At 42.7% G+C, this 26,801-nt stretch overlaps 1 pseudogene; it reads left to right on the plus strand.

Moving 5' to 3' along the window:
* The first annotated feature begins 459 nt into the window (after positions 1 to 459).
* LOC149972623 (uncharacterized) overlaps positions 460 to 26,801 on the plus strand; it is a 60,923-nt pseudogene continuing 34,581 nt past the window's right edge.

The following is a 26,801-nucleotide window of genomic DNA, read 5'->3' on the forward strand; positions in this document are numbered from 1 at the left end:
ACAGAAGATGGTGCGATAACCATTTAACAGTCTGATGGTCTGGAGATAGACACTGTTCAACAGTCTGATGGTCTGGAGATAGAAGCTGTTCAACAGTCTGATGGTCTGGAGATAGAAGCTGTTCAACAGTCTGATGGTCTGGAGATAGACACTGTTCAACAGTCTGATGGTCTGGAGATAGACACTGTTCAACAGTCTGATGGTCTGGAGATAGAAGCTGTTTAACAGTCTGATGGTCTAAAGTCTCTCACAAATCTCCGGTAGAAATTAGCAAAACCCCCAAAAAATGCTGGACTTGCTTGACTGTGCTGGGCCGCGGCCAATTGACCACCGCTTCTACCTTTTGGGAGTCCGTAACACGATGTACCTCAGGAATGAGATCTGAGGAACGTGAAGCTCACACTTTTCGGCCTTCACGAACAACTGGTGAGAGAGAATTCTTTGAAGAAGCTGGTGAACATGTTGGATGTGTTCAACCATGGACCTGGAGAAGATGAGGATGACATCCAGGTACACAAACATGACCTGGTGAAAGAAGTTGCGGAAAATGGCAGAAGCATTTGTAAGTCCAAACGGCATGACACGGTACTCATAATGTCCATTTGGGGTGTTGAATGCTGTCTTCCACTAGTCTCCCTGTCTGATGCGCACCAGATTGTACGCGTTCCATAAATCCAATATTGAGAAAACTGTTGCTCACTGGAGTCTCTCAAAAGGCTGAGGAAATAAGAACGAAGAGGGTAAAGGTTCTTTATGGTAATGTTATTTAAACCCAGGTAATCAGTACAGGGACGTAATCCCCCATCTCTCTTTCCAACAAAGAAAAAACCCGCTCCAGCAGGTGCAGTGGATGGCCGATTAAAACCAGCCACCAGTGCCTCCTCGATTGAACTGTTCATGGCTGCAGTCTCCGGACCTGAGAGAAAATAGCCCTCCTCTTGGAGGAGTGGTGCCAGGCAGGAGGTCGACGGCACAATCGTAGGACCTGTAAGGAGGAAGTTCGCTGGCCCTTCGTTGCTGAAGACCTGACCCAGATTCCAGTAATCCCGAGGTACGCGGGAAAGATCAGGCTTGTCATCCCCAGCCGGGGGAACAGGAAAATCGGAAGCCTCCAGACGAGCAGGGCCAGAAAGATGTGGAGAGAGTTGCTGGCAGGTGGACTGGCATGAAGGATTCCATCCAAGAACTCTTACTGGGGGCCAGTCAATTTGAGTGGCCGGAAGCAACCGGGTACCGGACAAGCAAACTCAAACGCAGCATGTGGAACAAACAAAGAATCGACTCCCTCAGCGGAACCCGAAAAACTGGCAACAACTCGGAACCCCTCCATCCTCTCACGACGATGTTCCCGAAGCCAGTTGTCAATCCAGATGGCCAGAGCGATAAGCTCATCGAGAGTGTCAGGGTTGTCCAGGGAAGCCTTGAGAACCTTGCTGAATCCGAGTGAAGTGCCTCTGTATTCCAACCGCTCTCAGTGGCGAGCGTCCGAAAGTCAATGGCATAATCAGCTAAGCTCCAGCTGCCCTGCAGAAGTGCAATATGTCTTTGAGCAGTGTTCCTGCCCCTGGTGGAGTGATCAAAAACCCTCTTCATCTCCTGGGTGAAGCTTTGCAAATTAAAACAAATGTCTGATTGCTGCTCCCATATGGCTGTGGCCCAGGCCAGAGCCCACCTTGAGAGCAAGGAGCAGGAACCCACAACACCTCCCAGGATGCCCCTCATAGTGCTCTGGTGCCGGGAGATGAGGCTCCCGATGGGAGGAAGACGCTGATCTGGTAGGGAGTGGAGGATTAAGAACAGCCACAGGTGCAGCAGCCGTTGCTCTAGTCTGTCTTGTCTGCAGAGCGGACACAAGAGTTCTTAATTCATCCAACAATTTCTGCAGCCGCGCCTCATGGCGACCAATCACAGTTCCATGGTGGGTGAGAGCCGACTGTAAATGGTCGAGTCCTGAATGTTCCTCGGACAACTGAGAAATCTCTGCTGGATCCATTGTTGGCTTAGGTCTACTATAACAATAATGCTAGTAAGAACTCGAACCCAGGCACAGAGAAACACAGCAAGCAGAGGTAAGGGTAAATCCAGAACTTTTACTGAGAGTCTTAACAGAAACACGGAAACCGCATTAGAGCACACTAATAAAACATGAGACCTAAGCAAAGTTACAGGCCAACTGAGGAACCTAAATAACAAGGCAACCAGGTGAACATAGAAGGTAATTAATCACAGGTGAATCCAATAAGCAATAATCAGGGTAACCTGGAAACTAGAAAGGGTGCCCTCCAGCGGTAACCTGCGGAAACAACAATGAAATAACACAGAAACTGTGACACTATCCAACAGTCTGATGGCCTGGAGATAGAAGTTGTTGAACAGTCTGATGGTCTGGAGATAGAAGCTGTTGAACAGTCTGATGGTCTGGAGATAGAAGCTGTTGAACAGTCTTATGGTCTGGAGATAGAAGCTGTTGAACAGTCTTATGGTCTGGAGATAGAAGCTGTTTAATAGTCGGATGGCCTGGAGATAGAAGCTGTATAACATTCTGATGGCCTGGAGATAGATGCTGTTTTTCACTCTCTTGGTCCCAGCTTTGATGCACCTGTACTGTATCCTCCTTCTAGATGGTAGCGGGGTGAACAGGCCATGACTTGGGTGGCTGAGTTGCCGTTCCAGGGGGCGATGCAAACCTCCCTGACCAAGGCCCTCTCCCCCGATTGCTCAGTTTGGCCGGGCGGCCAGCTCTAGGAAGAATCTTGGTGGTTCCAAACTTCTTCCATTTAAGAATATGAAGGCCACTGTGTTCTTGGGGACCTTGGTACCCTTCCCCAGATCTCCACCTCGACACAATCCTGTCAAAATGTTGAGTCTCATAGCAAAGGGTCTGAATACTTATGTAAATAAGGTATTCCATATACTGTACAGTACCAGTCAAAAGTTTGGACACACCTACTCATTCAAGGGTTTTTCTTTATTTTTGCTATTTTCTACATTGTAGAATAATAGTGAAGACATTAAAACCATAAAATAACACATATGGAAACATGTAGTAACCAAAAGAGTGTTATAAAAATCAAAATAGTAGCCATCCTTTGCATTGATGACAGCTTTGCACAATCTTGGCATTCTCTCAACCAGCTTCACCTGGAATGCTTTTCCAACGGCCTTGAAGGAGTTCCCACATATGCTGTGCACTTGTTGGCTTCTTTTCCTTCACTCTGCAGTCCAACTCATCCCAAATCATCTCAACTGGGTTGAGGTCGGGTGATTGTGGAGGCCAGGTCATCTGATACAGCAATCCATCACTCTCCTTCTTGGTGAAATAGCCCTTACACAGCCTGGAGGTGTGTTGGGTCATTGTCCTGTTGAAAAACAAATGATAGTCTCACTATCGATGCTGAATGCTGCGGTAGCCATGCTGGTTAAGTATGCCTTGAATTCTAAATATATCACTGACAGATTTCCACCTGTCTAATGTCCATTCCTCGTATTTCTTGGCCCAAGCAAGTCTCTTCTTATTATTGGTGTCCTTTAGTAGTGGGTTCTTTGCAGCAATTCGACCATGAAGGCCTGATTCATGCAGTCTCCTCTGAACCGTTGATTCTGAGATGGGTCTGTTACTTGAACTCTGTGAAGCATTTATTTGGGCTGCCATTTCTGAGGCTGGTAACTCTAATGAACGTATCCTCTGCAGCAGAGGTAACTCTGGGTCTTCCTTTCTTGTGGCGATCCTTATGAGAGCCAGTTCCATCGTGAAGCTGCATAGTTTTTGCAATGGCACTTGAAGAAACTTTCAAAGTTCTTGAAATTTTCTAGATTGACTTAACTTAAATGTCTTAACTTAAAGTAATGATGGACTGTCGTTTCTCTTTGCTTATTTGAGCCGTTCTTCCCATTATATGGACATGGTCTTTTTCTAAATAGGGCTATCTTCTGTATACCACCACTACCTTGTCACAACACAACTGATTGGCTCAAATGTATTAAGAAGGAAAGAAATCCCACAAATGAATTCAAATGCATTCCAGGTGACTACATCATGAAGCTGGTTGAGAGAATGCCAAGCGTGTGCAAAGCTATCATCAAGGCAAAGGGTGGCTATTTTGAAGACGCTAAAATCTAAAATATATTTTGATTTGCTAAAAAAAATGTGGGTTACTACATGATTCCATGTGTTTTATTTCACAGTTTCTTCACTATTATTCTACAATGTAGAATCCCTAATCCCTAGATGCACAACTTTGAACCCAGGCTCATAGAGCTCTGGTCCTAAGTAGTGCACTATATAGGGAATAAGGTGTCATGTGGGACACATGCCATTACTTTTTACAGATAGATGCAGTATCTATAAGTTGGAATGTTTCCATTGCTCTGTCCTCGGGTTAAAAAAGAACTAGACAAAATTACTCAGGTAGTTGAGACTTCAGGCTTGTTGTAGTTAACTGCATGCCATTATGGTGAAGCCATATGAGATCGTTGTATATAAAACATAGATTACTCTTTGAAATATATTTTTCTATAGCTGTAACATAACAGATAAAATAGAAGACGAATGGTTGTATCCAGGACCATTTCTTTCCTGAGCTGCTTTATAATGACACAATTGACACTGAATGGCAAATGTAGTGAGCACAAGCAGCTGCTACAATATACTATATTTCCATGACAAAGAAAGTGCTCAGGGTTGGATATTCATTTGTGGCTGGCCATAATGGATTGGTAAAAATAAGAAGTTTGGACTATGGAGTGTAGCATTTCAATAGCACATGATTCTATTACCCAACAGAACACAGAGCAAATTAAACACCTAGATTCAGCTAATAGGAATAGCAAGTCATTGTAGCAATGTGAAGGTGTGTAGTGTGTCTCCCTGAGCCTAAAACAGTGTTCAAAACCACAGATTCCACCAGAGAGGGACACTATGTACAGGACATTCTAGAAACTTATGACATACATTCTAGAAGTTTATTATATATATTCTACAATTCCTTTGATGCAGTCTCTCCTACAGTATAATATAAATCTGTCCTGGTCCCTCTGGAAGAAGAGGGGTGTATCCTGGGTACAGAACTGCTGGAGACATCGCACTTACTGACTGACTGCTTCCCCTTTGGGACATAGGGGCTAGGGGAGAAGGACATAAAATGAATACTCTTTACCTCTCCGGGAGCAGGAAACCTGTATGTGTGTGTATTTGTGTTTGCGTGTGAGCGTTTGTGTGTGTGTTTGCATTTGCATGCCCTCATGTGCGTGCATGCACCTGTATGTGTTTAGAGAGAGATGTATTGCGAGTCTTTAAATTGATGATCTGCTAGTATTGATCCTGCAAATGCCTCTAGATTATAATTAGATCAAACATCCAATAATAACATGTATTTTACGTGAGGCTGAGTGATGATGCATCAAGCTTTTACAACATTAGAGATATAAATAAATATTATATTTAGAGTAAGGTTTGCTCACTTACAAATGTATGCATGAATTCAACTGCCTTACCTTTGTCCTTGCATATTAAAACATTACATGTCCCAATGTATGTATGTACAGCTTCTATATTGTACAACACAATCCTTTTGCATTTTGCAAAATGAAACTCCATTGATGTCATTGGATCTATCTGTCCTGATGCACTCTGTATCTTCTGAGAGGAGACAGGAGACGCGAGACAGGAGGTCTGTCTAGGGAAATGTAGCCTGCATCCCAAATGGCACCCAATTTGTTATTTAGTGCACTACTTTTGACCAGGGCGCATAAGGCCAAAAGTAGTGCACTCTATAGGGAATAGGGTGCCGCTAGGGACACACATATATTGCTTGTCAACAGCATCATCAATGCTTACTGAAAGGTGATATCTATTAGTTTTATATCAGTACTTTAATGGAATTGATTTATTCTCATGTGATCATCTGTTCCACAATATAAAAACCAAACCAGTCTGAGATATTTCTTAAAGTTGTCAAATAAATGATTACTAATGTAGCATCAGTGTAACGTAATATGACTGGGATGACCATAACAAAACACAGTGGTGGATCAGTGTAATGTAATATGACTGGGATGACCATAACAAAATGCAGGAGTGGAACAAAGATCATCACAGTGTAATTGACCAGTCTGTGACACTGGGCTCATTAACTTAAGGATCACATAACATCAGTCATCCAGGCTGTATCACATCCGGCCGTGATTGGGAGTCCCATAGGGCTGCGCACAATTGGCCCAGCATCGTCCAAGTTTGGCCGGGGTAGGCCGCCATTGTATATAAGAATTTGTTCTAAACTGACTTGCCTAGTTAAATAAAAGGTTCAATTAAATAAATCAAATGGCACCCTACTGCCTATATAGTGTACTACTTATTTTGACCAGGACTCTGAGGGCTCTGAGGACTCTGAGGGCTCTGGTCAAAAGAAGTGCACTATGTAGGGAATAGAGTGCCATTTGAGTAACAACCCATGTCTTCCACACTTCTCAAAGGCCCATAAATATAGGAACTATGGTATAAAGGGAAGCAGCCACACATGAGAAGCAGCCACACATCAGTGGTAATGATCATAAACCCTGTGACTTATACTGTAGTCTTACAGGGCTGTTAACAAAGACTGGTCTTCTCTCTAAGGGATTCAATAGTATTGGCTAAAACTTGTTTTTTTAGCTCAACCTAATCTTGAAACCAGAACCACATCTGGCATGTTAAGTCTGTCAAGACAGATTGAGAAGCACCCTTCCTACAGTTTTGTTGACAGTATGTGTTGGTAATAAAAAGCAGAGGGGGATTCATGTTTAATGGTCCAGCAGTGTAATTATCATTTGGTCAGTCAGTTTATATGATAGTCATATATTTTGTTAAGTAACAGTGAGGCTCCCTCAATCATGACAAACACACACACACACATTATTTAATTTCTAAGCAATCTGTGTGTGTAACATAACTGTTATGCAAAAGGTGTGCGGTTTTAGACTCGCAACAGGCTGTTTAAACTAGCCTGTCAGGGGTGACTGTAACAGCTGAGTCACTGTGTGACTCCCAAATGATACCCCATCCCCTTTATACCAGACTAAACCGAGTCTCTGGTCGAAAGTAGTGCACCAAATAGAGTGCCATTGGTGATACAGACTCTAAGTAAGAACTCCAGCAGAGAGATGCTTGTTCGCTCTACTAGTCAGCAGGGCTGTTAGAAGAAGTCATTGATCCAACGCTTGTTTTTCCTGCATCCACAGGGTAAGGAGCTCTGCTGGTCCACCAGCCCAAAGCTTTAGTCACAAATACAATGACTCATTTGAAATGTAGAATAGTACTTGAGTCTCCGATTTCAAATATATACGTTTGAATGGTCTTAGGTCAGATAGTTTGGCTCCATCTGCACTGACTGTCAGTCGAGGAACTTAGTGTCATGTAAAACTAATGCCACCTCCGGTTAGACCATGTATAAACTAAGGGGTCAATCCTCAAGCCAAATTGTCACCCAGTCTCCCATTGACATTAATAAATTAATAAGTGATAATTTTACTTAAGTGGAAGTTAGGATGCATGCGCTTTCAAGTCAGTTGTCAGGTACTGTGATCCATCTTTACATAAGTTGCCACCCTGTTCTCATCATCATCATCATCATCATTCCACACCTTGGTCCATGTCCCTCCCTATGTCTCCATATTGTTGCACATTTATACCAATGATTGTACTTTTTATTTTGATGTAATTCAAAACTCTAAACCTATACTAAAACATAAAAGGAGTCACATATTACAGAAGAAAACATTCATTGTGATAAACAGAGAAAGCATGTGCTTTCTCAGTTTCTCTCCCTCTCTCTCTGTTCTCTCTGTTAATCTCTACCTACATTCTCTCTCTCTGTTTCTCTCCCTATAGTATCTCTCTCTCCGTTCTCTCTCTCCTTATAGAATATCTCTCTCCATTCTCTCTCTCTTTGTTTCTCTCTCCCTACATTATCTCTCTGTGTTTCTCTCCCTGTAGTATCTCTTTCCGTTCTCTCTCTCCTTGTAGTATATCTCTCTCCCTTCTCTCTCTCAATGTTTATCTCTCCCTGTAGTATATCTCTCTCCCTTCTCTCTCTCTGTTTATCTCTCCCTATACTATCTCTCTCTCCCTTCTCTCTCTCTCTCTGTTTATCTCTCCACTGTCAGCAGTTCACCCTGCAGTAACATAAAGAACATGAGCACATCTACTGCTGCTAATCTGTCATTCTGTCCCTGAACAAGGCATTTAACCCACTGTTCCCCAGTAGGCCGTCACTGTAAATAAGAATTTGTTCTTAACTGACTTGTCTTGTTAAATAAAGGTTACATTAAAAAAGAATGACATGTGGAGTAGAGTTTTATAGTTAGGCTATGTGATGATCATGTGCCGGGCGTGCCTTCAAAATTATTTGTTAATAATAATTTCCATCATAATTTTTTCGCAATAAAGAAAGTTTGACACAAGAAAATCCACCCCTATAGAACGGACACATTTTGTCAATATTTAGAACATTTCTTCTATATCTGCCGTTTCTTTTATTTGCAACATTGCTTTTGTCTATTGAACCTGGGCCAAAGGAAACCTGCCTGCAGTCTTTCTCCATTCTCTGTTTCTCTCTCTCCATTCTCCATCTCTCTCTTCATTGTACGTTCCTTCGATGTGGTTCAACGGCGGCAGCCCATCTGAAGCTGGTGATAACATTGACCTGTGACTGTGTCTGGGAGGATGCACTACCATACCAAATACTGTAACATCAATAAGATGCACACAAAAATACAACTTCTCAGCATAATTTAGCATAACTACTACAGATGTAGGATCTTAATTTGAGCCAGTTTGCTACAGAAGGAAAATAATCCTGCAGCAACAGGAAACATTATTATGTGGATTATAATTAATGGAAATATTTGCAGGGGTTGATATATTTTTTTGTTAGTGCAAATCAAGTCTGAAATTGTAAAGTCTCAACATGGAAATTACAAACTTTAGAAGCCTTTTAAAACTCTAATTCATGACAGTTTGCATTTCATGCTTTGCAGTAAAATTCTCTGCAACAAAAGAGTGATGAAATTAAGATCCTACACCTGTACGTGCTCCGAGAATACAAATTGGAGCATGGAATGGTCGGAGTATGAGTACTTTGTTTGTACACCTTTCAAGTATGTATCAATGCAAGTTTCAACTGAAATATTCCCAGGTTTATTGATTTTATCGCAGTCCATGTGGGTTTTAATGACATTATGAAGGGCAGCTCTGAACAGCGGAAACTGGATTTTAAAGATCTGATTAACTCTTCGTTAAACACTAACAAAACCGATCATATCTGGCCCTCTGCCATCTCTGAATCGTGGCATTGAATGCTTTAGCAGGATTCTTTCTCTTCACAACTGGCTACGTGATTATTGCAGCACAACATGTGTAACTTTTGTTGACAATTTCGAAAGAAGAATACATTTTGTAAAAAGGATGGGATCCAAACCAAATAATTTGGGTTCTTGTATCCTTTCACAGCATTATAAGGCTGCATTGAGACAATGACTTATCAATGACCCAAGCCCAGCTCAGTTAATCCCTACTATTGTGACACTGAGTTGTCATAATGCTTCAGCAAATGTACATTACACCAGGGACATCAGTAGACACAATATAAGTAACCTAATTTATGTCCCTTTAACTGCCCTGAATGCCTCTGCTGATCCTACAGCTATTTTATGCAGTTATCATGTGCCTATGAACCAGATTTATACTGTTAGCACTAAGCCGGTGTGCCCCAGTAGGAAGTCCACTGTGAGAAACTCAGCACTAACATAAAGAACATGAGCACATCTACTACTGCTAAGCCACCCAGTAAAGCAATGATAGCAAGTAAGCATCCCGGAAGAAAATTACTCTAAATAGCAGTGGAGGTGGTGTTGCTGTTTATATTCAGAACCACATTCCTGTAAAGATTAGAGAGGATCTCATGTTAAATACTGTTGAAGTAAAATGGCTACAGGTTAATCTGCCTCACCAAAAGCCCATTCTTGTGGGAAGCTGCTATAGACCACCAAGTGCTAACAGTCAGTGTCTGGATAACGTGTGAAATGCTTGATAATGTATGTGATATCAACAGAGAGGTATATTTTCTGGGTAATTTAAATATTAACTGTCTTTCATCAAGCTGCCCACTCAAGAAAAACTTCAAACTGTAACCAATGCCTGCAACTTGGTTCAGGATATCAGTCAACCTACCACGGTCATTACAAACAGCACAGGAATGAAAACACCAACATGTATTGATCACATCTTTACTAATGCTGTAGAAATGAGCTTGAAAGCAGAATCTAGATCCATCAGATGTAGTGATCACAATATGTAGTAGCCGTATGTAGGAAAACCAAAGTTCCAAAGGCTGGGCCTAATAGAGTGTATTAGAGGTCATACAAGATGTTTTGTAGTGATTCCTGTGTTATTGATGTAAAGAATATTTGTTGGTCCGTGGTGTGTAATGAGCAGCAAACAGACACTGCACTTAACACATTTATAAAATGGATTATTCCAGTTGCTAACAAGCATGCACCCATTAAGAAAATGACTGTAAAAATGTTAAATCCCCGTGGACAGCTGAGGAATTGAAAAATGGTATGGTTGAGAGTGATGAGGCAAAATGAATGGCAAATATGTATTGCTGCACAACCGATTGGCAAACTTAATGCAAATTGAGAAATCATGTGACTAAACTGAATAAAAAGAAGAAGAAACTACACTATGAACCAAGATAAATGAAATAAAGAATGATAGTAAAAAGCTTTGGAGCATCTTAAATTAAATTCTGGGAAGAAACTAAACTCCATCATTCATTGAAACAGATGGCTCATTCATCAGAAAACCAACTGTTATTGCCAACAACTTTAATGACCTTTTCATTGGGAAGATTAGCAAACTTAGGCGTAACATGCCAGCAACAAATGCTGACACTAGATATCCAAGTATATCTGACAAAATTATGAAAGACAAGCATTGTAATTTTAAATTCAGTAACGTTATTGTGGAAGAGGTGAAAAAATGTTGTCTATCAACAATGACAAGCCACAGGGGTCTGACAACTTGGATGAAAAATGACTGAGGATAATAGCGGACGATATTGCCACTCCTATTTGCCATATCTTCAATTTAAGCCTACCAGAAAGTGTGTGCCCTCAGGCTTGGAGGGAAGTGATGGGAAAATTATGATTAAATGACTGAACAAATCATTTCAAATAAGAACTGTAACTAAGTAAACTGATACTCTGTTTTATTATATCTGATTAACAATATGAGTTCATAAGAAGGGATTGTGTGACACGGACAAGGAGTAATTAAAGTTAATGAACACCATTCCAACTAGGAAGAAACGAATGGGTTGGGGACTGAGTAAACAAATAAGATTGTTAGCCTATGGTTGACCCTACAGAAACTTAGCTCTGGGGTTTTTAGATAAGACAGTGAGTGCATTCCTAAGTTTTCTGTTCATTAGAACTGTCAGTTCAGTGGTGATCGATGATGTTGAGGGGTCAAACGTTATCTGGGAGTGTGTTAGTAAGTTAGAATGAACTTTTCACCTCACTTTGTCCCGGTCGAGAGGAGGGGATTCTGTTAAAGCAATGAAATGACGTCATGATCTGTATATAAACTGCTGCTCGTGATTAAGTGGGAGTGCGCTCCGAGAATAAATTCTATTACCTATTATTGAAAGACTGGTCTGCGTCTATTTTATGCAAACAAGAAATCTTAGAAATTCTCATAAAATAGATTAAGGGTTTTCAATTGATGAAAGCACATTAGCATAATTAAATTACACTAACAGGAAGCTGAAGTCATTCCGCTACCTAAGAATAGTAAAGCCCCCTTTACTGGCTCAAATAGCTGACCAATCAGCCTGTTACCAACCCTTAGTAATCTTTTGGAAAAAATTGTGTTTGACCAGATACAATGCTATTTTACAGTAAACAAATTGGCAACAAACTTTCATCATGCTTATAGTGAAGGACATTCAACAAGCACAGCACTTACACAAATGACTGATGATTTGCTGAGAGAAATTGATGATAAAAAGATTGTGGGGGATGTTTTTTTTTAGACTTCAGTGCGGCCTTTGACATTATTGATCATAGTATGCTGCTGGAACAACTTGTGTTATGGCTTTACACCCCCTGCTATAATGTGGATGAAGAGTTACCTGTCTAACAGAACACAGAGGGTGTTCTATAATGGAAGCCTCTCCAACATAATCCAGGTAGAATCAAGAATTCTGTCTACGCCCATTCATTTTTTCAATCTTTATTAATTAATTGCCACTGGCTTTGAGGAAAGCCAGAATGTATGTGGACGCTTCAACAATATACATGTCAGCTACTACAGTGACTGAAATGACTGAAACAGAGTGGGTGGCAAGGAATAAATTAGCCCTAAATATATCTAAATCTAAAAGCATTGTATTTGGGACAAGACACTCACTAAACCCTAAACCTCAACTAAATCCTGTAATAAATAATGTGGATATTGAGCAAGTTGAGCAAGTTGAGCAACTGCTTGGAGTAACCCTGGATTGTAAACTGTCATGGTCAAAACATATTGATACAACAGTAGCTAAGATGCGGAGAAGTCTGTCCATAAAAAAGAGCTGCTCTACCTTCTTAACAGCACTATTAACAGGTCCTACAGGCCCTAGTTTTGTCGCACCTTGACTACTGTTCAGCCGTATGGTCGGGTGCCACAAAAAAGGACTTAGGAAAATTGCAATTTGTTCAGAACAGGGAAGCACTGCTGGCCCTTGGATGTACACAGAGAGCTAATATTAATAATATGCATGTCAATCTCTCCTGGCTGAAAGTGGAGGAGAGATTGACTTCATCACTACTTTTATTTATGAGATGTTGAATGCACCGAGCTGTCTGTTTGAACTACTGGCACACAGCTCAGACACCCATGCATACCCCACAAGACATGCCACAAGAGGTCTCTTTACAGTCCCCAAGTCCAGAACAGACTACGGAAGGCGCACAGTACTACATAGAGCCATGACTACATGGAAATCTATTCCACATCAAGTAAATCATGCAAGCAGTAAAATTAGATTTAAAAAACAGACTTAAAAAAATACCTTATGGAACAGCGGGGAATGTGAAGCAACACAAACATATGCGTATACACACACACTCTCACGTTCTGACCTTTATTTCCTTTGTTTTGTATAGTCAGGGCGTGAGCTGGGGAGGGCAGTCTGTTTGTTTTTCTATGATTTGGAGATTTCTATGTTTCGGCCTAGTATGGTTCTCAATCAGAGGCAGGTCATTAGTTGTCTCTGATTGAGAATCATACTTAGGTAGCCTGGGTTTTACTGTGTGTTTGTGAGAGTTGTTTTCCGTGTCTGTGTTTTTCACCACACGGTACTGTTTCGGTTTTGTCATTTCACGTATTCGTTTATTGTTTTTGTATTTCATAGTGTTCAGTGTTTTTGTTATTAAAAACGATATGGACACTTACCACGCCGCATATTGGTCCTCCGATCCTTCTCGCCTCTCCTCTTCAGAGGAAGAGGAGGAAAACCATTACACACACGATAGCATACGCACTATACACACACGTACATATGGATTTGCAATGTATATATGTGGTAGTGGTGGAGTAGGGGCCTGAGGACACACAGTGTGTTGTGAAATCTGTGAATGTATTGTTATGTTTTTAAAATGGTATAAACTGCCTTAATTTAGCTGGACACCAGGAAGAGGATCCATAATAAATACAAATAAAAAAAATACAAACGTTGGCCATGCTGTCAAAGAAGCATGATTTGTGCCACGCTCAAAACAACTGTTAACTCGGAACTGCAAAATCTGACTAGTGAGTTCAAGATAACTGGGAACTAGGGAAAAACACTGTAGTGGAGCACTGTAGTGGAGCACTGTAGTGGAGGAGCACGGTAGTGAAGAACGGTAGTGGAGCACAGTAGTGGAGGAGCACAGTAGTGGAGGAGCACGGAGGTGGAGGAGCACGGTAGTGAAGAACGGTAGTGGAGGAGCACAGAAGTGGAGGAGCACGGAGGTGGAGGAGCACAGAAGTGGAGGAGCACAGAAGTGGAGGAGCACGGTAGTGGAGGAGCACGGTAGTGGAGGAGCATGGAGGTGGAGGAGCACAGAAGTGGAGGAGCACGAGGTGGAGGAGCACGGTAGTGAAGAAAGGTAGTGGAGCACAGTAATGGATGAGCACAGTAGTGAAGGAGCACGGTAGTGAAGCACGGTAGTGAAGAAAGGTAGTGGAGCACAGTAATGGATGAGCACGGTAGTGGAGGAGCACGGTAGTGAAGCACGGTAGTGGAGCACAGTAATGGATGAGCACAGTAGTGGAGGAGCAGGGTAATGGAGGAGCCTGTGCTCTACTGTTAGTGGAAGACGGTAGTGTGCATATCGAGAAACACCCCTAATGTTGTTCCTTCTCTGGCATTGTGACTGACGTACAGTATAGTACAGTTCTGCAAAACCTGGACAGTCATTCCAAAACTCCATATAAATTTTAATTTTGGGGGGCAAATAAGCTTTTATTGGTTAGAGAACTTATGAAAGAGATTGACACTCTTTGGAAGCAAAGGACCTCATCATCTCACCATCTCAGTTTCTCTATCAGGTTTCTCCTCACAGGCAAGCAGACGTCATCAATGTGAGTTTTCTGCCCATTCTTATCCCTCCTGTTTTCCCAAGAGAAGTAGACTGGGAGAAAGGGAACAGATCACACTGCTGTTTCTAAATGGGAACAGATCAGACTGCTGTTTCTAAATGGGAACAGATCAGACTGCTGTTTCTAAATGGGAACCGATCAGACTGCTGTTTCTAAATGGGAACAGATCAGACTGCTGTTTCTAAATGGGAACAGATCAGACTGCTGTTTCTAAATGGGAACAGATCAGACTGCTGTTTCTAAATGGGAACAGATCAGACTGCTGTTTCTAAATGGGAACAGATCAGACTGCTGTTTCTAAATGGGAACAGATCAGACTGTTGTTTCTAAATGGGAACAGATCAGACTGTTGTTTCTAAATGGGAACAGATCAGACTGTTGTTTCTAAATGGGAACAGATCAGACTGCTGTTTCTAAATTGGAACAGATCAGACTGCTTTTTCTCAATAGGATTTACATCAACAATAGGAGCATGTGATGCAGATAGAATTGCATGTTCTTGAATAATACTGATGAAGAACATCACCAGGCAAGTAAAATGACTTGTTCCTAATGATAACACACAATAAGTCACACTAGGACACAGAGTCCTTGGATCAGGATGTTGGTCAATGAAGGTTACATTAACTCCACCTGCCAACTTTTCCACCTGCCAACTTTTCCACCTGCCAGCTGTACAAGTACTTCCATAATGGTGACATCACATCAGCACGTACGCAGACACCCACACCTATGTCTTACCATACTTGAGGACTTTTTGGGGACCAACAATTGATTCCCATTCAAAAACCTATTTTCCCTAACCCTTAATCCTTTACGCTAACCATAACCATAACCTAAACCTTTACCCTAACCAAAACGCTTAACTATAATCCTATCCCTAACCCCTAAACCTAAACCTAACCCATAAGCCTAAAATAGCCTTTTTTCAAGTGAGGACAGGAAAAATGTCTTCACTTCTCTGAATTTTAGTTGGTTTACTAGGATTTCTGGTACTCACAACTATGGTAACATGCGTACACACACACACATGCACACACCACAGAGAGGAGAGGCTTTTTGTGTTCTTAAAGAGATCGCTAGGGCAAATTCTAGCTGTAAACCACACTGCAGAACAGACACACACAAACACTGTGGACATAAACACACACACAAACACCCTCTCCCCTGTACTCCCCTCTCCTCCCATCCCTCTCTTCAGAGCTTTGACTCATGACAGAGCCATGCTAACCCAAGACAGTCTTCACTGGAGCAGAAACATTATTTTGCTCCCCATCAATTTGTCAAGAACTGGCCGTAACTGGAGCTATTTCCTAGTCTTTCCTCTTGGTTTCCCTTCTGTCATGTTCTATTCCTCTCCCAAACACAAGTGGAATGGATCAAACGGGAAAGTGCACAGTTTATCTGACACACTCACACAGAGAGAGAGAGAGGGGGGAGGGGGGGAGAGCTTGAAGCGGCACATCTCATCCAAGGAAATCACTAAGGCCTGTGGACCGATCAGCTGCAGTTTGAGGAGTGATTGAGCCATTTTGGAGACAATTTGCTTTCCTTTTACCAAAGCAGGACTGAAAGATCAGATGTCTTTTGATATTTTATTAGTACATTGATAGAAGTGGCTGAGAATGGGGGGGTATTATTAAAACTAACCCTGTCTCAACAACCCCACCAACATGTTTTATGAGGGAAATCCCAGACCTTGAGTACCAGAGCTTGATAAAGCGAAATTATATGAAGAGCCATTCACACAGCCAGCATCTTTGATTTCCATCAGTTGTTTGGCTCTGGGGGAAATGCTTATTTTGGAGGAAATCTTTTGCATTACAAAATGATAAGCTTCATGTAACCGATCCAATTCTATCCTGGTCTTAGTAACACAATTTATTCATTGATTTATCATTCCATGTGTCAAAATGTGTCAAACTATGCTTACGGGGCAATCTGCAGCTCAGACAACAACAAAGCCAAAGAAGCACAGTATTTAGCCCTATAGAACAGTATTTAGCCCTATAGAACAGTATTTAGCCCTATAGAACAGTATTTAGCCTTTCAAAGATATTGGTTCCCATTTGGGACTCTACCCTCCCACGTTCAGCTGGAACGGATGGAGGCGATGGAATTCTTAGAAATATTTAACCTCCACACATTAACAAGTCCAATAGCTCAAATGAAAGATAAACACCTTGTTCATCTAGCCAGCAAAAAATGTTTTACGGCGAAAACATAGCACATATATATGTCAAACCACCACCAGACACAGCTCATTTGAATAGCGAAAACATGCAATCAACAAACGCAGGATTAAAAAATAAATCATTCACTAACCTTTTGAAAATCTTAATCAGATGACAGTAATAGGACATGTTACACAGTACATTTTTTTTTTCTTCAATAATATGCCATATATATCCATAAATGTCCATTTACATTGAGTTCATGTTCATGTCAAAAATGTCCGCAGGAAATCTAGGTAGCGCGGCAAGATAACGTAAATAGACATCATAAACTTTGACTAAATATACATGTTCTACATATAGTTAGAAAGATACACTGCTTCTTTATGCAATCGCTTTGTTACAATTATTTTTAACGTTACAGAAATCGCACACTATTCAATATTCTGAGACGGCGCTCAGATACAAGCTACATTTCTCCGTAATGTTGGAGTCAACAGAAACACAGATTTCAGCATAAATATTCCCTTACCTTCGATGGTCTTCGTTCAGAATGTTCTGGAAGGCTTCATACTTACCCAATACATCGTTTGGTTTCAAGTCTTGCGTCTTTGTATTAGCTACTGCTAATAACATCAGCTGAAATGCACCCAAAATGTCCTCTGGTCCGGAAAAGTTGCGCATCAAAACTTCAAAATTACATATTATATGTCGACTAAACAGGTCAAACTAAGTGCAGAAGCAAGCTTTATGATGTTTTAAACACACAAAACAAATTTCAATTCAACCGGTCATCGTCTGTCCTTCTTTTGAGTGCTGGAACAAAGGAATGGCTGGGACCAATTCGTGCCACAACGCACAACATATTTTCTCATGGCACGCACTAATTTCACTCCCATAGGGCCAATTCTCGCGGGATTTGAACGATTAAAAGCTCTACTGAATGAGGACATCTAGTGGAAGACATAGAAAGTCTCCCGAGAATCATAACTGGTTGGGAAGGGTGGGGGCGATGACGTCAAAGTTGCTCCAACTTTCATGACCACAAAAACTAGTTTGGAAGAATGCCTGCCCTGTGAGTTCTGCTATACTTACAGACATAATTCCAACGGTTTTAGAAGCTTTAGAGTGTTTTCTATCCAATAATAATTATTATATGCATATATTAGCAATTTTTGACAGATTTTTTTTTCAGTTTACTAGGGGTACCCAATTCCTCCAAAGGGGGCATAAGTCTGCCATATCCTTAACAGGTTTTAACCCTATAGAACAGTATTTAGCCCTATAGAACAATATTAAGCCCAATAACTGGACAAAAACTACCCTGATATGATTTCCTGTAAATTCATTATGTAATCTATCTAATCTCATCTGTTGTTGTTTTGTTTGACAGTTTAGCGACATGAGCTCTGTTGTTTATATCCTATTCATTTAGCTGGCAGAATCAACTCCTCATGCTGAACAGATTACAACTGTGTAGAGCAGAGTACAGGCAGCAACACAATGCAATCCCACAGTGCACATACTGGTTGAATCAAAGTTGTTTCAATTAAATTATGGTGAACCAACGTGGAATAGATGTCTGTGCCCAGGGGTATGTCTCTAGTCTCAAATGGCACCCTACTTCCTATATAGTGCACTGCTTTTGAGGAGGGAGGGATTAAATAATGGAGGGGAGGACTTCAGGTTGATCTTCATCCTCAATCAGTGAGGAAAGAAACTATGTCTGACTAATTGAGTGGACGAGGGGCTTGATGAGGAGAGAGAGGGAGGTAGCTCCTTCTCATTATTGCTTAGTGCAGCACACGTAGCAACACAGCATTGCACCAAGGCACTACACTTGGAGAGGTAGCTCCTTCTCATTATTGCTTAGTCCAGCACATATTGCAACACAGCATTGCACCAAGGCACTACACTTGGAGAGGGAGGGACTAAGGAAAAGAGGGAAAGCGTGAGAGTAGAGGCGAGTTAGGGGAGATAGGGAGAGAAAGACGCATGAGAGGGAGAGAGAGAGGGAGAGAGAGAAAGAGGACGGGAGAGTGCTCTGTAGGGGGTAGACACTAACGTGGGGAAGGAGGTGGCCTAGAAGTGTAGTTGCTTGTAAGACTGGTTCATTGACCATGGTCCCTCTTTTACCCAATGAGTCCATCATGGATGCCAAAACTGTACTTGAGGGGACCTCATCTACAGTCAGAGCCAACTGGTTTGGTGGGCACAACCCAGGTGACAGTCTTGGGGATTGAATACCAGGGCTGACATTGGGGTTTCCATAACACTGTCCAATGTAGATGTTTTTGGGCTGCCACTCCACGTGTACACTGTAAATACACGTATGCAAGTTTAGACTATATTAGTTAACTCTCTATAACTTTAGGCTCTATACAAGTTTACTCTATAGAAGTTTGCTCTCTATATAAGTTTGGACTAAGAGTTTTGAAACGCTCAAGAGTGTTGGGTGTGGAGTCAGGCACAGAGGAGTCGGGAAAACACGCTTTAATGTCCAACAGAAAACGTGCAACGGGTAATGCCGAAAACAGGCGCAATACACTCTACCCAAGTACAAACTGGTATCTCACCGGACAGCGAAAAAACCTACAATAATCAGGAACACCTCTTTACATAACAGTAACAAGCCTGCACAAACACAGGCGGGCTAACCGAACTTAAATAACCCCAACCCAAAAACCCCAACAAGGAACCAATTAGACAAAACCAAACGAAAAGGGAAAAAGGGTTCGGTGGCAGCTAGTAGACCGAACGGGAGCCATCGTCGGTGATATTCGTGACAGTACCGCGCTGACACCGACCTCAAGGACGACCCGGAGGGCGAGGCGCAGGGCGATCCGGATGGAGGCGATGGAACTCCCTCAGCATAGATGGATCCAATATGTCCCTGTTACGAATCCCTTTTGGCCCGACAGTCTAGGGGGGGGATGGTAATGAGACCCATGCAAATTATAATTGTGACAAAGTGTGAACGAAATAACCACGACAACAGAAATCTACCGTCAAAATCCAGGTTTATTTATAAACACACGGTAATGGGGGGGGGGGGGGGGAGAGAGCAGGAAAAGGGGCTGAGCTGGACCCAAGGAAAGAAACAATAAGTATACAAAAACACCCCTAAGCTAGACTAGCCTACTTTAACAACAGCTAACTTACTAACCAAAAATACAGTGGGTGGTCCGCCCAGTTCTAACTACTCTATTTAACAACGTTCACCTACGGGTAGTGTATGCCCATGGGCGACTTGTCTTGGTTTCCCCCTTTTCCCACCAGCAAACACCATAAGCAAAAACAATACTCACAGGAGATGACAAAGTGATTTGGAGGTGCTCAAACAAAAGAGAGGTTTAAGACACAAAGAGAGTGAAACACAGAGATCTACATACATGGCATTTACAGAGAGATTGAGCTCTAGAGCAAACAACTGATGGGGTTTTTAAACCAAGGGAAATTAACTGTGATAGGGTAGGAAACAGGAGGAGGTGTGTCTTCTGATTGTTGATTGGATTGTTGACTGATTGGGGAGTGATGATTTTCACCTGTGAGGGGAGAAGGAGAGAAAAGAAACACACACAGGATACACACACAGACACAGGATACCTGTATCCTTAACACTCCCACCCTTAAAAGAGCAACCCTAGAGATTGCGACCACCGTATTACAATGAATACTCACAAGATCAACAACAAAGTCAACCTTACAAAACATACAAAAATCATCATTACACACGAGACAAAGCATCTGCCAATACATTATCATCTCTTGTACACAACTCTTGGGACAAGAACTGTTTTTTAAGGACTTTCATTGGTCCTCTCACTGTGTGACCAAACACTAGTTCAGCCGGGCTGAAACCTAGGGACTCCTGCACAGTTTCATGAGCAGCAAACAAAACTAGAGGAACTCCCTCATCCCAATCTTTCTCAGATTCCAAACAATATTTACGTAGCATAGACTTCAGTGTCTGATGCCATCTTTTAGGCGCTTGACACACGGTGTGTAATTGACAAGGATTTTAACACCTGCTTGAAGAGCTTGGATAAGAAATTGGTACCTTGATCGCTTTGTACCACCTTAGGTAACCCGAATGTCGTGAAGAATTTTATTAAGGCTTTACTCACTACCGGGGCTGTAATCCTTCTCAGAGGAATGGCCTCGGGGTATCTTGTAGCCATACACATTATCATTAACAAAAACTGGTTACCCGATTTTGTCTTCGGTAACAGTCCGACACAATCAACCACCACATGCTCGAATGGTTCACCTATGACAGGTATGGGACAAAGAGGAGGGGGGGAATAACCTGATTTGGTTTTCCTGTTATCTGACAGGTGTGGCATGTCCGACAGAACTTAGCCACATCTTGTTTTAAACCCGGCCAAAAGAAATGTCGAAGGATCCGATCATATGTCTTTGTGATTCCTAAATGACCGGACCACTGGTGATCATGAGCAAGGGATAATACATTTTGTCGAAAGGCTGTAGGAATCACTATTTGGTAAACAGCATTCCAATCTCCACCCGCGTCAACATGGGATTTCCATTTACGCATGAGGAGATTACCATCAATGAAGTAAGCCACGTTCTTCTTCTTCACATCTTCCAATGAGACAACACTAGAAAAACATTTAGCAAGCGTGTTGTCAACCTTTTGGTTAGCAATCAGCTGCTCACGAGTGACTGGTAACTGTATTGCCTCAGCAATAAGTTCAACGTTCTTTGATTCTTTCCTGGGCTGTTTGTCAGAGGTGATCAGCTTCTCAGAGGTATCACACAATCCATCCTCTTGATCATCCTCTTTGAACAGAACAGTGTTCGACAAATCTATCACGTCACCCTCTTGTAGTGCCTGAGCACGAGTGACAGCACAAGCGGGGAACACATGTGGATAACTCTGTGCCAGCTCATTCGAGAGAGAGTGGTCACTTTTATCCAATACTTCCAATACGGGTACTACCTTTCCTCCGGCAATATCGGTACCCATTATAAAGGTCACACCTTTCACTGGCAACATAGGACGTACCCCCACTCTGAATATTCCACTGATTAACTCAGAGTGTACTTTCACAAAGTGCAATGGCACTGGGACAAAACCCATTTCAATACCCTGCACTAACACACTGGAACCACAGTATGTATCGTCAGATAAGGGCAACACATCAGACAATATAAACGACTGCGCCGCACCAGTATCTCTAAGGATTTTAACTGGACGCTGAGACGCTTCATCATTCGTTAGGGACACAAATCCCTCGAAAATGAATGGTTCATAACTGCGGTCGGGGACTGAGACTTTCAAACTGCAGTTACCCTGAGGCACCTGTTTTGTTTCAGACCTCACAACAGTACGAATTAGAGCAACACCTGTTGGCGGCTTGGCACGAAGAGGCATCCCTTGTTTGCGTTTAAGCATGAAGCAATCATTAATCATATGTCCCACTTTATGACAATAGAGACAGGAACGCTCAGTCTTCTGGCGTGCTTGATATACTACTGCTGGCCGACTAGGGCTAAAGGTAGGAAACTCAGTGGCTCTACTCTCAGTTTGAGCCGAAAACACACTCTTGTGCGTCAACACAAACTCGTCTGCCAACACAGACGCTTCTGCCAGGGAGGATACTTTCTGTTCGTTTAGGTAAACTACAATGCGTTCGGGTAAGCAATTTTTAAACTCTTCCAACAAGATTAACTCCCGGAGAGAGTTGAAATCAGTTACCTTACTAGCAGCATGCCATTTATCAAACAGATTTCCCTTGTCTCTAGCAAATTCCACATAAGTCTTACTAGAATACTTTCTATGAGACCTAAATCTCTGTTGGTATGCCTCAGGCACAAGCTCATAGGCACGAAGAACAGTAGCTTTGACCACTTCATAATTCAAACTGTCCTCTAGAGGTAGCGCTGACAAAACCTCTTGGGCTTTACCAGTTAATTTACACTGAAGTAATAGACACCATACCTCTTCAGGCCATTTCAATGCTACGGCTATTCGCTCAAATACACAAAAATAGGAGTCAACCTCTGACTCTCTGAACAAAGGTACTAAGGCAATCTGCCTACTAATGTCAAACGTGTTTGAGGATACAGCAGGTGAGGACGGCTCACAAACAGGCACAGTAGGAACGAAGGCTAGCCTTGCTGTCTCTGCCTCCAGTTCCATCTGGCGCATTTTGAACTCCAACTGCCTTTGTTCTCTATCTGCCTCAATTTTACAGATCTCCAAAAGCCATTGTTCTCTTTCTTTTTCTGCCTCAATTTTACACATCTCCAACTGGAGAGTCTCTTGCCTAATTTGGGCTCTCTCTTCCGCCTCCAGTTGGAACTGTGCTAAACGGACATCCCTCCTGGCATCACCGTTTGACAGTGGGGAGAGTGGATCAAAACGGGACAATGTGGCTGGTGTTTTAGCCTCGCCCTCATTATCAGACACCAATGGGCTTACAGGAGCAGCAACATCCCCTACAGGGGTAGTAGACTCAGCGGTAACACAAGCACCTGCTCTTCCAAAAATACATTTAATACTAGCTGTTTAACCTCCGCCTTAACTAAACTCTGCGGAATCGATACTGAATAATGGTCATCCAAGGTCATTAAATCAACTCTACGACATTTGTCAAAAACCTCCCACAAAGGGTTATCCAAAAAGGACTTCAAATCAAAAGTAGTCATTTTACACTACTTCACAAGTGCCAAAGAAAATAGCAAACACTAATGCTACTTCAGCTATGACGCTCAACACTGAACTATACCACTATCACAATCAACATGAGCGGCATGGATGTCAGTAAAGACAGATCCCGGATGAGGCTCCACTTATGTTACGAATCCCTTTTGGCCCCACCGGGACCCAGCACCTCTCCTCCGGCCCGTACCCCTCCCAGCCCACGAGGTACTGCAGGCCCCTCACCTGGTGTCTCGAGTCCAGAATGGCCCGTATCGTGTACGCCTGGGACACCTCGATGTCCAGAGGGGGCGGAGGGACCTCCGGAACCTCACCTTCCTACAGGGAAACGAGGGGTTAATACGATAATACGAAGGAAGTAGTAATCGATAACACACATCGTTTATTCTCCTCAGGACTTTGAATGGCCCCACACACTGCGGACCCAGCTTCCGGCAGGGCAGGCGAAGGGGCAGGTTTCGGGTCGAGAGCCAGACCCTGTCCCCCGGTGCGAACATGGGGGCCTCACTGCGGTGACGGTCAGCGCTCCTCTTCTGCCGTCCACTCGCCTGACGTAGTGATTCCTGGACGGCCCTCCAGGTCTCCTTAGAGCGCTGCACCCACTACTCCACCGCAGGAGCCTCGGTCTCGCTCTGAGGCCATGGTGCCAGGACAGGCTGGTAACTCAGCACGCACTGAAACGGTGACATGTTGGTAGAAGAGTGGCGTAGTGAGTTCTGGGCCATTTCAGCCCAGGGGACGTATCTCGCCCAATCCCCCGGCCGGTCCTGGCAATACAACCGCAGAAACCTACCCACCTCCTGGTTCACTCTCTCCACCTGCCCATTACTCTCCGGGTGATATCCCGAGGTCAGGCTGACCGAGACCCCCAGACGTTCCATAAACGCCTTCCACACTCGGGATGTAAACTGGGGACCCTGATCAGAAATGATGTCCTCGGGCACCTCGCACGTCCTTGACTAAGGTGGGCCACCAGTACTTCCCCCTAAGACCCCGCACTGTCCTAGCATTTCTCAGGGGGGTAATATGATGAAGGCAAACCACACTGAAATGTAAGCCGGTTTGTTTGTCCAATTAACCCTTTAAGTCTAAGCCCTTGAATCACAACATTTACTAAGCTAACATTATGGAATTGTTTTAAGATGGTAATAAAATGCATCCTGTAGTAATTTTTCTATATGCTACTACTATAGAATTGTATTTTTTATTATTTTTTTATATATATTTTTTTTGTTGACTCATGTTTGTCACAATTTTCCCCCTATGAAATGTTTGTTATTTTTACAGCCTGGTACTACCTACCTGCGTCACAGAGCAGAACAACCAACACATTAGCTTTCCCGAGAGTCTCCTCTTCAGATATTGGTTTGTAGCTCCAACAGTTCTGTCTGGAGAGTCGGTCTTGTGAGAAGACCTCTTCGAAATGAGGAAGTCCGCGACAGAGAGTTCAGATGACTACTGTAAAGCTTGTGGATTTCGTAGAGCCAAACAACCAACGCTTTCGTGTTCCTGAGAGTCTCATCTGTTGATGGTGGATAACTCACATGGTTGTCTGGATCCTCTCATGTGTAGAAAAAGTCTGCTTTCACAAGCCCCATGTTATGGAATAGGCATTAACTTTATAATGACGGAAAGAGGTGAACAAATGGGGAGATATTGAATATTAAATATTACATAACCGTGTGATGCGTTGGTGCATCACCTCTAGAGGTTTTTAATTCACTGAACTAAAATATAAACGCAACATGTAAAGTGTTGGTCCCATGTTTCATGAGCTGAAATAAAAGATCCCAGACTTTTTCCATAAGCATAAAAAGCATATTTCTCTCAAATGTTGTCTATACATTTGTTTATATACCTGTTATTGAGCATTTCTCCTTTACCAAGATAATACATCCACCTGACAGGTCTGGCATATCAAAAAGATGATTAAACAGCATGAGAATTACCAAGGTGCACCTTGTGCAGGAGACATTAAAAGGCCACTTTAAAATGTACAGTTTTGACACACAACACAATGCCACAGATGTCTCAAGTTTTGAGGGAGCATGCAATTGGCATGCTGACTGTAGGAATGTCCACCAGAGCTTGTGCCAGAGAATGTAATGTTATTTTCTCTACCTAAGCCGCGTCTAACGTAATTTCAGAGAATTTGGCAGTACGTCCAACCGGCCTCATAACCGCAGACCACGTGTAACCACGCCAGCCCAGGACCTCCACATTCGGCTTCTTCACCTGGGGGATCGTCTGAGACTAGCCACCCGGACAGCTGATGAAACTGTGCATTTAAACACCGAAGAATTTCTCCACAAACTGTCAGAAACCATCTCTGGGAAGGTCATCTGCGTGCTCGTCGTCCTCACCAGGGTCTTGACCTTGACTGCAGTTTGGCGTCTTAACTGACTTCAGTGGGCAAATGCTCACCTTCAATGGTCAAATACACTCTGAAGAAGTGTACTCTTCACGGATGAATTCCAGTTTCAACTGTACCGGGCAGTTGGGCGAGCGGTTCGCTGATGTCAACGTTATAAACAGAGTGCCCCATGGTGGCGGTGGGGTTATGGTATGGGCAGGGATAAGCTATGGACAACAAACACAATTGCATTTTATTGATGGAAATTTGAATACACAGAGATACCGTGACGAGATCCTGAGGCCCTTTGTCGTGCCATTCATCCTCTGCCATCACCTCGTGTTTCAGCATGATAATGCACGGCCCCATGTCACAAGGATCTGTACACAATTCCTGGAAGCTGAACATGTTCCAGTTCTTCCATGGCCTGCATTCTCACCACCAGACATGTCACCCATTGAGCATGTCTGGGATGCTCTGGATTGACATGTACGACAACTTATTCAAGTTCACGCCAATATCCAGCAACTCGGCACAACCATTGAAGAGGAGTGGGACAACATTCCACAGGCCACAATCACCAGCCTGATAAACTCTATGCGGAAGAGATTTTCTGTGCCACGCTCCTACCTAGTTTTAAAAAAAGATATCTGTGACCAAATGATGCATATCTGTATTCCCAGTCATGTGAAATCCATAGATTAGGGCCTAATGAATTTATTTCAATTGACTGGCTTCCTTAAATGGACTATAACTTAGCAAAATCTTTTAAATTGTTGCATGTTACATTTTTTTCAGTTTAAATTATCAGATTTATGCAGAAACAGAGTGCTCCTGTTTCTTAATATTCCTGGATAGTCACCAGGTGAAGCACCCTGGCGTAAGGAATGTCCCTGGGTCGAGCAACTGATTTAGTTTTGT

This window comes from Oncorhynchus mykiss, chromosome 23, assembly GCF_057628025.1.
Source record: "Oncorhynchus mykiss isolate SJ-2025 chromosome 23, ASM5762802v1, whole genome shotgun sequence".
Taxonomy (NCBI): domain Eukaryota; kingdom Metazoa; phylum Chordata; class Actinopteri; order Salmoniformes; family Salmonidae; genus Oncorhynchus; species Oncorhynchus mykiss.